Source organism: Dermochelys coriacea, chromosome 7 (assembly GCF_009764565.3).
Source record: "Dermochelys coriacea isolate rDerCor1 chromosome 7, rDerCor1.pri.v4, whole genome shotgun sequence".
NCBI classification, from domain to species: domain Eukaryota; kingdom Metazoa; phylum Chordata; order Testudines; family Dermochelyidae; genus Dermochelys; species Dermochelys coriacea.
In genome coordinates this window covers 57,855,432-57,867,437 of record NC_050074.1, presented here as the reverse complement: position 1 = coordinate 57,867,437, position 12,006 = coordinate 57,855,432, and positions in this window count along the sequence as shown.

Below are 12,006 nucleotides of genomic sequence, written 5' to 3'. Positions count from 1 at the left end.
CATCCATCTCTCCCAAAGGCTGGGAGAGAAGCCCCCTAGGCTGCTGTGCTCTCTGTAGTTACTCTGGCAGCAGGAGAGATTCTAAGAGCTGCTGCTAGGCCTTGAGATTTCACCCCTTCTTTCTCCATCCTTTCTCTCTCTTCCCCCCCCCCCAAAAATTCCTTTCACACTCCTGCTTAGTTGTGTGCCCCTATGATGTGGTGGCTTTACATCTGAAACTAAAACTCTAAGCTTTTGCAGTTTTTCTTTGTTCTGCCCTTATCTTCTGCCCTACTCTCCTTCTCTGCATTTCAGGTGACTATCAACTTCAGCACTGGTGCAGTTATGGGGTGTGAGGGTGTGTGTATAACCTGCAATGTTTGAGGGAAAACATTAACTGGAGTCGGAGGAATTAGTGCCGCAGGTTGGGGCCATGCCCAATTTAGGATCAGTCCCAGCTGAAAGGAATAGGGTGACTGCTAAGGGAAGCACTTTAAGGCAGAAGAAGGGAGGCAAGAGGCCCAGAGGAAGAGTAGTCTGTGGGATGCTCCCCAAGAAGGGGGGCTCTGGCAAAGGGCTTGCAGAGGCCCCTGGGGAAGGACAGGAGAGGAAGGATCTCCTTTTTGTCCAGGCTCACCCCAGGGTTGGGCACTCTGGAGGCAGTCTGGGAACAGGCAGACAAGGAGTTAGGCCTCCCCCAAGAAAGTGCTGGGAGAGCAGGAAAGTGCTACAGAGCTCAGGATGGGGTGAAGAGTTGGCAGAGGAGTGAACCCAGGAAGGGGCTGGGGGAAAAGGGGCCTACAGTCAGGCAGAATAGGAAGTGATCCAGGGAGGCAGCAGACTTTAGCTACTTGCAATGGAATCATAGAAGTTTAGGACTGGATGGACCTCAAGAGGTCATCTAGTCCAGTCCTCTGAACTCAAGGCAGGACTAAGTATTATCTAAACCATTCTGACAAGTGTTTCTTTCTGACCTGTTCTTAAAAACATTCACTGATGGAAAGTTCACAACCTCCCTAGGCAATTTGTTCCAGTGCTTAATCACCTGACAGCAAGTTTTTCTTAACTTCCAACCTAAACCTCCCTTGCTATGATTTAAGCCTATTACTTGTCCTAACCTTAGAGGGTGACAATTTTCACCCCCCTCCTTTTATGAACTTAAACTGTTATCATGCCCCTATCCCTCAGTCTTCTCCAGATTACATACCCAATTTTTTCAGACTTCCCCTTCTAGATCTTTAATCACTCTTGTTGATCTTCCCTGGACTTTCTCCAATTTGTCCATCTTTCCTGAAATGTGATGCCTAGAACTGGACATGCTACTCCAGCTGAGGCCTGATCAGTGTGGAGTAGAGTGGAAGAATTACTTCCTGTGTCTCATTTACAACACTCCTGCTAATACATCCCAGAACTGTTTTGGGTTTTTGTGTGTGGTTTTTTTTGTTTTTGCAACAATGTTACACTGACTTGTATTTAGCTTGTGACCCACTTTGACCCCCAGATCCTTTTCCGCGGTACTCCTTCCTAGGCAGTTATTTCGCATTCTGTATATATGCGACTGACTGCTCCTACCTCCATGGAGTACTTTGCATTTGTCCTTTATTGAATGTCATCCTATTTACTTCAGACCATTTCTCTAGTTTGTCCAGATCATTTTGAATTTTAATCCTATCCTCCAAAATCCTTGCAACCCCTCCCACCTTGGTATCATCCTCAAACTTTACAAGTGTACTCTCTATGCCATTATCTGGGCTGGAACCCACAGTGGAGGCAGGGTGTGGGTTCCCCTAGAGGCCACTAAGGATGGTGGTATGAAAATATCCTAATATAAGTGGATTAGGGACCAACATGCTCTGAAGGCTTGTGGACTGTTTGGTTTTTAGGGAGAGAGAAGGGGCTACCTGTTACCTCAAAGTGGAACAGAGCATAACCAGGCTAGAGGATTGAGTCACAAGAAGAAGCACACCATTGAAGCACTGGAATGGCTATCCACAGGGGGAGCCAGAAGAGGGGAGCTGATGAGTCATGATTCTATTGGGGGCTAGAAAAGCTGTATTCTTAGAGTGGAAGCACTGGTGGGAAAGAGGGCCTAACACAGTAAGGGTATGTCTACATGGCAAAGAAATACCTGTGTTGCTGAGTCTGAGCCAAAGTCAGTTGACTCAGGCTCGTGGGGCTTGGGCTGCAGAGCTAAAAATAGCAGTGTAGATGTTCCAATTCAGGGTGGAGGCTGGGCTCTGAAACCCTGCCTCATTGTCAACTTGAGTGTAGATCCTGGACCAGACTCAACAGACTACTCTTTGGCTCATGGAGTTTCTGTAACTATGCACTGGAATGGCTTGGTTTTCTCTCCATGCTGTGACTAGGAGGGGGCCCCAACTTGACAGCTGGAGGGCCGTTTGCAACATCTCTCCTCTCATGATGCAGAGGCTATCCTCTGGTTTCAGATCCTGGATGTTGACCCTGCATATGAGAAGCAGGGGACTATAGATGGAAATCATGGGTCTGAGTTGAGATGGGGGATCTCTCAGTTTTAACCATCCTTCCTCAGCTAGCCAAGCCCATGCAGGATGAAGAGCCTAGGGCTTGAGAACGTAGCTGAAACCCCTTGCAGGTAACCATTCCCCATGAGGTATTAACAAGTCTGGGAAAACTCTGGGATGGCATTTATTACCAGGGTGATAGGCCATGTGATTATGCATGTACACCACCTTGTGCAAAGAAACCGGGTCTTACCTAGGACCTCTTAGAACTATGGTAATACAAATGCCAAACAATAATGGTTCAGGTCTTGCTGTTCTGACCAGAGTGTGATTCTTGAAGGTGTGGGGGACAACCAGAATCATGCAGGACTCTGAGCATATTTCAGTCTGCTGGCTCCTCATGGCATCTTTTTGAAGCGTCTTTCCGTGTTCTTCACTAGAGATGTGTCTGAGCTGTAAAAGCTGCATTGGGACCCAGTTCTGGGTTTTGAACCCCTGATGTTTATGGCTGTTCTGATCTGGGTTTTGGCTCAGCCACTTGTGAAGAAAGAAGCCAGTTGTGAAATTCTGATCTGAAGTTTGCAGGAGTGGCTCAGGCTCAGAAGCAAAAGTTCAGGGTTGGTTCAGCCTCATTTCTATTCTGTGAGGGCAGAGAGGATGGGCAGTCCGGGGGCTAGGGCTAGGATTGAGAAGACCTAGCCTCTGTGACTTAGTCTGTCTGTCTGCCACCATTCCCCATCTGTAAAATGGGGATAATAGTATTTTCCTACCTCACCAGGAGTGGAAGGTAGCTGAAGATTGTGAGGTGTTTAGCTACTACAGTAATAGGACCAGATAAATATAGTATGTTAAGCAGTAGAGCTGTATTTGGGGGGAGGCAGGGTTCTGGGGTGTGTATGTAACCCCTTGGGGTTTAGAGAGCATGGCCCCTTTACATCTTTTTCCTGTTGGGGAGGGTGAGCAGTGAGAGAAAGGAGGGAAAGTTTGTGTGGCTGGCTCTGGAGCCCAGAGAAAGAAGGACTTCAGCCGGGAGGCCCGAGACAGAACCTGCCTGAAGCCTGGGAAGGACAGGGCAGCCGATCGGGGACACCCCAGGACAGGAGCCACAAAGAGCACTGTGCCAGGGAGGAATTGCCTGAGAAGCACAGCCCAGAGCTGGACCCAGTATCACTGCTGTCCAGAGCTGCATGGGGCTCTGAGTACTAGGGCTTGTGACTCTGCTTTGGGAACAAGGAGGGAGGCTGCTAGTTAGTTAAGTGGGGAGGTTGTCGCTCTGAGTGGCTTTGCAGAGAGTGGCAGAAGAGAGCACCGGAGGGCTTTGTTGGGGTAAGTTCACTGTTGCCAAAGATTACCAGGAGCACCCAAGACTCACCATTGAACTGGAACTCTGCTCGGGACTCCTGAACTCTCTGTGCAGACACATTGCTCAGGATCTGCCCTTTCAGATTGTGCTACCACTGGGCCTATGGGGCCTTGGTTTGGATGCAACCCTGTTCTACTGCTCCCCCTACATTTCCCCTTGTTGGTTTTTTTTTCTCTCATTCCTCAGTAAATAAATATCTCCCTTTGTTATATCCATTGTACTTTTCCCGTGTGTGTGTTCACTGTAGCGGGGGTTTGGAACAGGTGCCCCTGGGGTGGAAGGAATTTTTCCTGCTGCATTCCTGCACACACCATCTCTTGGCCAGAGCTGCCTGCAGAGCTGACTCCATCTTGGCCATGAGGGCACTAAAGTTACACTTACATAAAGAGTATTTGTCCAAACCAAATAACCCAGTAATTTTTTTTCACTCACATGTTGCAACTGGACACTACTTCTTGGGCGCAAAAACAGCATAAGCAATCCTTTGTGTACCAGTAGACACCAAAATCATGCATCTCTCCATCCCTAAAGCAACCTGGATAGATGAAACATAATACAACTTGTGAAAATACAGAATGAAAACTGTATATTAGTGTGTGTAGGCCTTGAGCTTGAATCTTGTGCCAAAATCTGCGTGCAGACTGATGCATAAATAAGAATAACCTACCTGGAAATTTCACCCTCAGTCCTAGCCTCAACTACCTTCTTCAAAGGGCTTCCACTGCAAGTGTTGCACACCTGACCATTTAGCAACAAATAAGTTTACTAAAGTATGACATGACATGGCATATCTATGATCCAATGTATATTGTGATAAACCTACTAGACCAGCTTCCCCCCCCCCCCCCGGCACAGATATTTGTTAATTGCCTAATGGAATCCTCAGCTTGCATAGTGGCTCCTACACCAGCCCCTTCTGGGCCACCAGTTTCCCTGTGTCTACAGATCCCTTGGTTGCCAGAACAGCAGTTATGGACGGCCTTCAGGCATAGTCCAAGACAAGTTGACCCTAGATCAGAGGATGGCAGAGGTGGCTAATAGCTCACCTTTGTCCCTATCCATCCTGAGCAGTGCTAGGAGCTCTATGGATAGACCTGAAGATTTTGCTTCTGCTTTGTTTCTAAGGTTGCTTTCTGTCTCTAGGAAAATACAACATAGGGGATTGACTCCAGTTAATCTGGAGACCGTTACTGCCAGTGAACCAAAGCTAGGATCCTGAGTCAGACCCCCTGAGAGTCTGACATCCTTCATTAAACTGGAGTGTGTGGGGAGAGGGGAACCTTTCTGAATGCTTGTCCTGATGCTCCCCATTTTTTTTCCTCCCAGGTTGAATTTATTACCCTCATTCCATCCCATTGTTACATGCCCCTCCTTCCCTCCCCACCTACAGTGAATGGACAATGACTAAAATAGACAAAACCAGCCTGGCCTTGTATTCTATTGTAAGTGCCTTCTACAATGCTGAACATGGAATAGTTGAGGGTTTGCAGTTCCTACCTTTTTTGTTGGATACTTGCTTGTCTGGGATGGGTTCATAAAAACACTGGGCACTGGATAAAGCCATTGCAATGACACAGGTAAGAAGGAAGCTCAAGAAGTGCATCTGTATAAGAGAGAGAACCAGCTGCATCATAATAATTATGCAGAAGCTAACTGAATGATGATTAGTAGTAGAGTTGAGTAACTTGCAATGAATAGTTTGTCCGCTTAACATAACCTCTTTCTGCCAGCAATGTATCCATGACCAGATCTCAATTTCCTCAAATGCACCTTTTATGAAACTATCCAACAATGGGTTTGGTGATTTATCTCTAGAAGCTCGCTGAATTTATTCTCTGTTTGATCTGCATGGGCTAGTCAAGACTGGCTAAATAAGTTGCTTGATCTTATTTCTGGTCCCTGAGCCAGAAAGTATAGCAGAGGAGCAGGTTGCTGTGCACAACTGCTTTGGATTTCACTAATCACTAGCGAAGTGAATCCCTCTGTCCTGGGTAAAACTGATCAGCCAAAATGACAAACTCTTTAATTAAAGGATCACACCCACTGAACTCAAAGAAGAACTATGGGTGTGTTATGTTTTTGTTTTTAAGACATTTAACATGGTTTCTTAGAGAGTTCATTGTGGGGAAAACAAAACAGCGATATTATACTGTTCCTGAGTCCTTGTGACTCCATGTTGGGAAAAGGAGCTCCCAACTCTTCCCAGTGACCATCTCTAGTAAGACAAAGCTGAAGACATCTTGGGCAGTCACAGGAGCAAGACAGTAGGTTGTAAGACTGCCACTAAAATCCCATTGCTCAGAGTCAGTGTCAGCAGAGATCTTCCTCTCACCGATAGTTACCCCCTCCTACAACTGATACACAAATGATACAAATTCAAGGTGAATTACAATCCATTTTCTAGCTGAACAGGTCCTGCTATCTGCAAAATTTGCCCTACGTTCTCCAAGGAGGTACAGTCACCTGCTCGGCATGCCTACCACCTTCCCTGCAAGAACCATCTTAGACTTTGACCCAGTGAAAGCAGGATGGAAAAGACCTCTCCTGATCCGGAAGATCTAACAGGCATCCTACCTGTAATTTGTCAGATTTGGCTTAAGACCAATCACAGAGGCACATAATGCATTCAGTGGCTCTGCGCTGACCAATCAATCAATAGCCTGAGAACTAAGAAGCTGACACAGGATCTAAACTGCACTCAGATGAGCATGTGCATTCTACATGTGCGCACTAGTGCAAGGCATAGGCACCAACTCCATGGGTGCTCCAGCCTTTGGATGCTCTGCACCCACCAGCAACCAAGCTCACCGCCGCCTCCTCTGCCTCCTTCCAGAACACCGCATCTCCACTCCGCCCTCCCTCCTAGTGCCTGCTGCCACCAAACAGCTGTAGTAAGCGCTTCAGGGTGGGGAGGAGCAGGAATGTGATGTGCTCAGGGGAGGGGGCGGGGATTTGGGGAAGGAGTTGAATGGGATGGAATTGCGGCAGGGACTTTAGGGAAGGGGTTGGAAGGTGGGGTGGGGCGGGGGGCAGAGGGGGATTGAGCACCAGAAGAAGTTGGCACCTATGATGCAAGGTGTCCCAGTCTGTCCAGGCCCTTTTCCTACAGCTCAGTGGAGGAAGGGTGTGTGCGATGGCGATAGGCCAACCCCACGTTGGGCCAGTGGAACTCAATGCCAGGGGATGTTGTGAAGGGTAAAACTCTGAGGGGGATCAAAAAGAACTAGATAAGTTCATGAAGGATAGGTCCATCAAAAGCTATTAGTGAAGGTGGGCAGGGATGCAACCCCATGCTTTGCATGTCCTTAGCCTCTGACTGCTAGACGCTGGGAATAGATGAATCATTCAATAATTGCCTGTTCTGTTCACTTCCTCTGAAGCACCTGGCATTGGCCACTTCTGGCAGACAGGTTATTAGGTTAGCTGGACCATTGGTCAGACCCAGTGTGGCCGTTCTTATGTTCAGAAGAGGTTGAGTGCCTGAGAACACAATCTTCCCTGTCACATCTGGTGTCTGGACCAAGGAGTTAAAAGGGATTAACTGGCTCAGGTCAGGGCTGACTGGGAAGGAGAGCAGATGGCTGGCTGTCACTCAGTGCCAAGACAGAGCAAAGTAGGAAGCGGTCCAGAGATGCAGCAAGAGGCAGCGGAGCCAGGCCTCAAAAGCCTGTGAAATGGTCCCTGGATAGGAACACAGAGGGGAGGGAAGGCCTGGGTTCACCTATGGGTCCACCAAGGAAGGTGAAGCAGATCCCCTTGGCAAGGGGCATGGGCTATTGAAACCCCTTATAGCAGGGGTAAGGAATAGTGAGTTGATGGAGGACCCATCCTGAGGCAGACAGACTATTGTTTGTTGGGCTATTTGTTTACCCTGGGAGGGGTGGGATGCTACATGTGACCTGGCCAAAAGCCTGAGCTGGAAGAATAAGCGGGTAGCTGCAGGGCTGGAATGGCTATCAGCGTGGATGCAGAAGGAGGAAAGCCCACTCTGGTGTGCTCAGCCAAAAGGGGGTGTGCCAGGTGGTGAGTCACACTCGTATGGGGGCAGCACAAGCACTAGGAATACTGATGTATGGCTTTAAAATCCAGTTTGTGTGATTCTGACCTTCCCTTTCCCTGAATGTTCCTGCCAGTTAAATTCAACGGCCCAACTATTTGGGGACAGTGAACCCAGGCAGGATAAGAACACAGCCAAACTGAGTCCATTTGCAGGCAGGGTAAAGCCTAGCTGAGGCGTGGCATTGCCAACAACTGCAACTTAAAGAAGTGCCCCATCACAGCTGCAGATCTGCGTGTTTGGATCCTCCTGGAAGAGGTCTGGTTACCTGAGGGAGCTCCTCCTCATGTGCCTCAGGGTGACTGAGAGACGATTCAAGTTCATTGGGCTCAGATTTTGCTTTTCATTTTGTTGGTGGAAATCTGGACTGGCTCCACTGAAGTCAATGTTATGGAGATGATAATCTGGCTCAATGGAATTACACTGGTGTCAAACTAAGATCAAAAACAGACCCCTTCAGTACAGTCATGGAATCCCAAGTCAGTACAATCACCATTAAAAAGAAAACCAGGGCATCCAGTGACACTAATGCACTGATACAACTGAGGATGTAAATGCATAAGGGAAAGGAATTTAAAATTATAAGCACATAGCAGCCACAGTACTACACGGCAGAACTTTATTAAGGCATAAAGAGGGAAGGATGGTTTAATGGTTAAGGCTCTACCCTGGGATTTAGGAGACCTGAGTTGAATTTCCTTCTCAACCATAGAATTCCTTCATGACTGTGGACATGTCATTTAGTCTTTCTGTGTCTCAGTTTCCCATCTGTAAAATGGGAATAATAGCACATCCCTACATCGCAGGAGTGTTGTGAGGATAAATACTTTAAAGACAGTGAGGTGCTCGGATACTATGGGAATGGTAGTACCTAAGACAGATAAAATTTCATATCTAAGATTTTCAAATCTAAAGTTAGGCTCCTAAACTTATAGTTAGGGTCCTAAGTCAGTGTTCTGATTTTTCGTAAGTGCTGAGTGCCCCTGCAGCTCCTATTGAAGTAAATGGAGTTGTTCCTACTTACAGCCAGGGCTGAATTTGGCCCAATATGTGCAAGGCGTGGTACTGAATTACAGCTGGTGTGCTTGTAGCTTTGAACTTCCTACCTTTTAAATTTAAGAGTTAAAGTCTCAACCCTGTTGTTACAGTGATTGTGTGAAAGGGTCCATAGCAGTCAGTACTGTGGAAAAGTTCAGGCAGACACAGAAGTCCTACAGACCATATGCTTAATAGCTGTTGCACATAACAGATGCTTAAAGCAAAAAGAAAAGCCTGATTTTTCCTGGTGCGTAGCATCTGCATTTCCTTTGACTTCTGTTACAAATTCTCAGCACCTCTGAATTCAGGCTATAAAGGAATCATGGTGAAAGAAGTAAACCTTACCCTTGCTGTTGAGACTGCCAATCATGATAGTGTCTTTTAGTTATGTGGATCCCTGTCTACTAAGAAATGGACAGAGATCACCCAACATAAAGAAAAATAAACTGCCTATCAGGGGGTAGTGATTTTTCATCATACCATCTTCATCCAGGATTGAATTCAAACCAGTAACCAAGAGATAGAAAGCTTAGTGACATCCTGCATATTTGGTAAGTGTGTGTGCGTGCACACACACATTCATATTCAGGGCCAAATTCTCCCCTCACTTATGTGTGTACAATTTCCACCAAAGACAGTGAAAGTTGTACATGTATAATCAAAGGCAGACTTTGACCCCTTGTCCTCCATCAGACCCAGCTGCATTGACTTGGAGTAAATATGCCTTAGATCGATATAGGCTAATGTTACAGTAGCCAGCCTGTAATTAGCCCCCATAGCCTTCTAGATCTGTTTTTTTAGAATAAGAGATACTTTCAGCAGCCTAAAGTCTCCCCAAACCCATCAAGTTACACACACATAATGTATCTACTGCAGCAAACACTTTTTAAGGTAAAAAAGATAAGATAATTGGTAAGACATTAAATACATTAGCTTTCACTAATAAATCCATATTGCAACATTAAAATAAATAACAGCATATACCTCCCATCATAACTTTAAAATCTGGAGTTCACCCTTTGACTTCCCTCTGCGAAGTGCTTCTCTTCCAAAGATCACACAGTTGTGTTTGCAGAGTCTATTTCAAGGACTTCCCTTCTTCCCACCCTCTGCACTTGTTTTGAGCCACTGGAATATTAATCCACGCTTGCACAAAATCACTTATCTTTGTGCTAAGAGGTGTAGCAACCAGTCCCTAGGGACGCCACTTTGCTCCAGGATTCAGGGACAATTTCAGGGTCTCTAGTAACAGTAGTAAGGGGAAAACCCTTAAACTGATTACTTGTGGCACCTTAGAGACTAACAAATTTATTTGAGCATAAGCTTGTGTGAGCTACAGCTCACTTCATCCGATGAAGTGAGCTGTAGCTCACACAAGCTTATGCTCAGATAAATTTGTTAGTCTCTAAGGTGCCACATGTACTCCTTTTCTTTTTGTGAATACTGACTAACACGGCTGCTACTCTGAAACCTTAAACCGATAACTCTTTCTATTTCTTTCCACACTCACATCCACCAAGAACAGCAGCTGAAAGTCAGAATCGAGGCAGAAAAAAGTCAGAAGTGGCTGTTTCATGGCTTGATGCAACATTCAATTAGATGTTAGCTCCCAAACCTAGAGCAAGAATAGAGGTGGGTTACTGTTGCCAAATTCAAAATGAAGTCTGGAATCTCCCGTGTATAAAGGGTGTATGGAGTTGGGGACTCGCTGAGCTAGAGACCAGCTGTGAATTTCAAATCCTGGCCTGTTTTCTGAACCATCCCCACCTGCATCTTCTGTGTTTGAGTCTGGGGCTTTGGATTAGGCTTTAACAAAAGCTAGTGTCCCTTTTATTCATCATTGCTCAACTTTCTATGCCCCTGCTCTTGGGCTTCTGACTGTCACTTCCTGTCATTTCACCAAAATCCGACAGCCCCCAGCAATGTAAGTAATAGAGAGGTACACCCTTTCCCACTTGCTTGCACTTCACACCATCAGTTCATTCATACCCTTTGTAGTAAGAAGAGGGCTTGAAACATAAGGCCTTGTATCAGAGGCCTGGTATGAGGCCTGAACTAAAGCAGTGGTCAAAACTTTGCTGAAGCAGAGTCAGGTTGTGAGCAAGAGGCAGGCCCTACTCACAGAATTTGGCAAGCACAGGGCTGACATTGCAAAAACACATATTCCTGAGAGGTGCTGGGCACAGAGGACTCATACAAGCACATTCCAGAAGGGTGGCACCAGAACACCTCGATACCAGCACATTTCCCAAAGATAACAGGAACACATTGACACATCCTAATAAGGTCAGGATGACAGCATGATGGATAGATATGTTTTGATCAAACCAACAAATACATCCGAGGGTGACACCTAGAGATGTCCGGGGTGATATGTAACTTGTTTGTATTTGTGTATAAATATGCATCTCAGAGGGAGTGTCTTTGGCTGGCCTCAGGGATAATGGAAAGTCCCACCATTAACTGAGCTAGTCCATTGCAACGGGCATACATGTTAGTGTAACTGTAACCATTGAGCTAGGACATTAGGACCGTGCTTCGTTGGTGACGAAACTGACCAAGTTCCTTTGCTATGAACCGAGTCTGTGGATTTACTGGGCAGTTTGATTGGAGCCTGCTGTACAGGCAATCTGGGCAGAGTCAGTACAGCACGCAGAAAGAACTCACACACACAGCCAAACATCTGACCACACCCTTCTGTATCTGTAGCCATAAGGCCAGCCCACCATCAGAGCATAAAATTTTTTTAGTTACAATCTGTGTGTTCAGGAAATGTTCTCTTCCCGCCCCCAGGCACCGGTCATCAAATGATCTCGCTGCAAATACCAGACTGTCTTGTCCTGATCTTGTTGTCTAGCTTGCCATCTTATGACATGTCTCAGGTGGATGGAATGTTTTCCCTTTGATGTTTTGTCCTATCAGCATAAAACTGCTCCAGATGACTATCAGTTCTTCCCATTCAGTAGTAAGGCTAAGCTTCCACTTTTTGGTTTGTGGCAATTATAAACTGGGTTGTCCTTTTTAAGAATCTGAATTTTGAGTTTAAAGGGTTCCCTTTAATCAATTTCTTGGCTTTTGTGTCCACT